This window comes from Dipodomys spectabilis, unplaced genomic scaffold, assembly GCF_019054845.1.
Source record: "Dipodomys spectabilis isolate Male_0828 unplaced genomic scaffold, ASM1905484v1 ptg000119l, whole genome shotgun sequence".
Taxonomy (NCBI): Eukaryota; Metazoa; Chordata; class Mammalia; order Rodentia; family Heteromyidae; genus Dipodomys; species Dipodomys spectabilis.
Window position 1 is genome coordinate 4,742,968 of NW_024870796.1, and position 4,455 is coordinate 4,747,422.

The following is a 4,455-nucleotide window of genomic DNA, read 5'->3' on the forward strand; positions in this document are numbered from 1 at the left end:
CTATAAGAAGCACCACCCACGGGAGTCAAAACATGCATGCTAACTGAACACCTAGAGTCTGCTTCCCATCTCCTGTGTATTTCCCATCTATGATGTATTTTCCAAGCATTTCTAATAATGGAGTCCATACTTAAACTCCTTTGGGGTTGTAGCATTTAATGACATTCCCACAAACCAGGAAATGCTGTTCTGAGCCATTACCTCTGGAACTCTTCCTTCTCCTCCCCCCACCCCCCACCTTCCTCTTCCTCCTCCTGCTCTTTTTCTTCTTCTTTTGTTGATCCTGGTCTTTGTTGGTCATGGGACTGGGTGTTTATCCCTGTTTTTCACTCAAGGTTGGTGCTCTACCACATTGAGCCACAGCACCACTTCGGGTTTTCTGGTGGTTAATTGGAGATTAAAAAAAATCCCACAGCCTTTCCTGCTGGGGCTGGCTTTGAACCTCAGATCTCCTGAGTAGCTAGGATTACAAGCATGAGCCACCAGCACTTGACTTGGAGCCTCTTTGTGTGTGCACCAATACTTGAACTTAGGACCTCAAGTTCTCACTTGACTTTGTCTCTGAAGGCTGGCTTAAGCCACACCTCTTGGCTCATTGGAGGTAAGAATTGGTTGGATTTATCTGCTCTCACTGGCTTTAAACTTCAGATCTCAAGGGGACTGGGAAGGTGGCTCAGTGGTAGAGTGCTTGCCTAGCATGCATGAGGCCCTGGGTTCAATTCTTCAGCACCACATAAGCAGATCTCAGTCTCCTGAGTAGCTAGGATTATACGTGTGAGCCTATATTTCTTTCTTTCTTTTTTTTTTTTTTTGGTCCAGTCCTGGGGCTTGAACTCGGGGCCTAGGCACTGTCCCTGAGCTTCTTTTGCTCAAGGCTAGCACTCTACCACTTGAGCCACAGCGCCACTTCCAGCTTTTTGTGTATACGTGGTACAGAGGAATTGAACCCAGCACTTCATGCATGCTAGGCAAGCACTCTACCACTAAGCCACATTCCCACTCTTCCCCTAACCCAATATTTCTTGAATAGAAGGGGCTTGTGAAGCTTGAAGGCTTTAAGATGGGTCTGACATACAGTGTATCCCTTTCTCTGAAGGGGTACTGAGTACCTCTTGCCTGCTGACTGGTACTTGAGAGATGGCACCTGGGCCCACTAACAGTTCCTTCTTGTTCCCTGCAGCAGGGCCGACCCCCGTACACCAGCGAGCGGGTTGCTGTGGTCCACAGGGAGGGCCAGGTGCAGCGGGAGGCGGAGAGCACCTTGTATGTGGAAGAGCCTCGGGCCGGGGATTCTGGCTTCTACACTTGCAGAGCCACCAACCTTCAGGGCACAGGATCTGCCACCACACATGTCCTTGTGACCCAACGCCCTCGAGGCTCCCCTACCCCTCCATAGCTCCTTCCGTGGCTTGAGGCTTTCAGTATGGAAGCTCAGCGTTATTGTGGCTAAGCAGTCCGCCCTCCTAGCACAAAACACCCGGTCCGCGGTCCCTGTGCCCCACTTCACCCTCAGCTCCGGCCACCCTAACCCCGGGCCCCAGCCCCAAGGTGGGGGCATCACAACAAGCCCAGGGCTCAGGGGCTCTTCAAGATTCCTGCTCCCAATGAGGGAGGAGTTAGGCTTCCTTGGTTAGGTAGAGATGGAAAATGGCGGACACACCTGTGACAGGTACCATATGGTCCGTGAGGGTGCTTCTTCTCCCCATAATGCTCTGGGCTCCCGCTTCAGTACTGCTTCTTCCCACAATGCCCCGGGTTCCCGCTTCAGTACTGCTTCTTCCCACAATGCCCCGGGTTCCCGCTTCAAAGCTGCTTCTTCCCACAATGCCCCGGGTTCCCGCTTCAAAGCTGCTTCTTCCCACAATGCCCCGGGTTCCCGCTTCAAAGCTGCTTCTTCCCACAATGCCCTGGGTTCCCGCTTCAAAGCTGCTTCCCATAATGCTGTGGGTGCTGGCTCCAATGCTGCTGTTTCCCACAATGCTCTGGGTTCCGACTTCAAAGCTGCTTCTTCCCATAATGCCCCGGGTTCCCGCTCCAATACTGCCTCTTCCCATAATGCCCCGGGCTCCCGCTCCAATACCGCCTCTTCCCATAATGCCCCGGGCTCCCGCTCCAATACCGCCTCTTCCCATAATGCCCTGGGTTCTGGCACAGTCAACGGAAAGAGCTACGACAGCACACACACGCGCCATCATCAATCAGCGCAAACCCTAGGAGAAGGTATGGACTGTTGTAAGCACCCTCCCAGCGCAGGCCCACTCTATGGAGTCTATACTTTTGCTTTCAAATAAACCTGCTGATGGCTTCGAAAGCTCTCCTGCCGTGTGTGTGTGTGTGTGTGTGTGTGTACATGCACGCATGCGTGAATGTATGTGCTGATCCTGGGGCTTGAACTCGGGGTCTGGGTTCTGTCACTGAGCTTCTTTGTTCAAGCTACTGCTCTACCACTTGAGCCGTAGCTCCCCTTCTGGCCTTTTGGTGGTTTATTGGCAATATGAGAGTCTCAACAGACTTTCCTGCCCAGGCTGGCTTTGAACTTCCATCTTCAGATCTCAGCCTCTTAAGTAGCTAGGATTACAAGTGTGAGCCATCAGTGCCCGGGTTTTCTGCGTTTTATTCTTTAATCAGTGGCGAGACGAACCAGAGCCCCCTATACTGAATCAGCAGGCGAGGTCCTCACTGAAAACCCATTCTTTTCCCTCTTTCAGGAAAACAAGACACCAAATAAATAAGGTGCCACTCATTCTTCCAAGTTCCATAGCGAGTAAGGGTATGGCCACAGTTTATCTCTACCCCGCTCACCACAGGGTACATGAAGGAAACCCCAGCTTGCTACAGTTGCCCCTTTGCCAGCTCTACCTTTCCCAATGAAAAGGATGCTGTCTAAACTTTGCTCTGTAGCCTGAAGTGCTTTGATGGTGGGGTAGGGGCGGGAGAGTAGCAGCTTGGCCAATTTGTTCTCTTTTTGAAAATCTGCAAAGCACATGAGCATTTTAAAGGTCCAGAGAAGCCCAGCAAGTCTTATATGAATTTAACGTGTGTGTGTGTGTGTGTGTGTGTGTGTGTGCGCGCGCTGGTACTAAGGCTTGAAACTCAGGGCCGGAGTGCTGAGTTCTTTTGCTCAAAGCTGGTGCTCTACCACTTTAGCCACATTTCTAGTTCTATCTTTTTTTTTTTTTTTTAGGTGTGGAAGCTCAGAATTATTGTGGCCAAGCATTCTGGAGTTCTGTGGCTTGAACTCAGGGCCTAAGCACTGTTCCTGAGCTTTTTGCTCAAGGCTCGCACTCTACCACTTGAGCCACGGTGCCACTTCCAGATTTTTCTGTTTATGTGGTACTGAGGAATCGAACCTAGGGCTTCATGCATGCTAGGTAAGCACTGGACCACTAAGCCACATTCCCAACCCTTATTTCTGTCTTTTTTGCTGGTTAATTGGACGTCAGAGTCTCCACAACTTTCTTCCTGGGCTGGCTGTAAACCCCAATCCTCAGATCTCAGCTTCCTGAGTAGCTAGGATTACAGGCGTGAGCCACCATGGATGACAATGCTCTGGGCAGGAAGAAGGGTAATTACAATCTCCAGCTGACCTGAAGTTCCTGAGAAGGATCTGAAATCCACAGACTGAGAGGTCAGCCACTGCCACCATCCCTATTCACTGATGGAGAGAAGCTAAGAGCCCATGGTCCAGGGCCCTGGGGTCAGGTGGCTGGAGGAGAAGAAGGCACTGAATAAGGGTAGGACAAAGACTACAGGGCAGGCTGGTAGGTGGAGGAAGGTGGACAAAGACTAGGTCAGATTGACCTTCCCAGGGCCTGGAAGAAAATAAGCAGAGGGAGAAGACCAGTAGGGCAGAGGAGGCCCCGGTCTTGACTTGGTAGAGTCTGTACTTTGCTCTCCTTATCTACACAAAGATGAGATTTCAGCTCAGCCCGTTGAGAGTTCTCCATCCCACTAATGTGGCCCCTCAGTCCAGCTGTCTCTAAGACTGGAGGAGTCAGAAGGTTGGGGGCCAATCCAGACCTGGCGCAGGCAGTGGGGGCGTGGCTACTGCCCCCTGAGCTGACCAATCTGGCATCCAGATTGGTTCCAGGCTGGAATGGCTGCAAGGGTCAGCCTCTCTGTCACTCACCTTTCTATTCTGAGGCCCAGGATGTGGAACTCCCCCCTCTCACTCCCAGGCTGATCTTCAGAAGATCCTGGAGTGACTTGAGTCAATGGACAGTCAACCTCAACTCTCTTAGAGCAGGGGTAAACTGAGACTGAGAGGAAACTGACAAGCTGGCACATAGACAGCCAAGCTGACAAGCTGGAGCTGGGGTTGTCGCCTCTTTGTCAGGTGCAGGGGTGACCTCAGAACGACCTGATTTGGGCAGCAAGAGGGGGCTGGGAGGAAAAGGCTCTTCTTGCTTGTTCCCTGGGACAAATGGATGAGCTCCCCCCAGAGGTGGTTTCCTG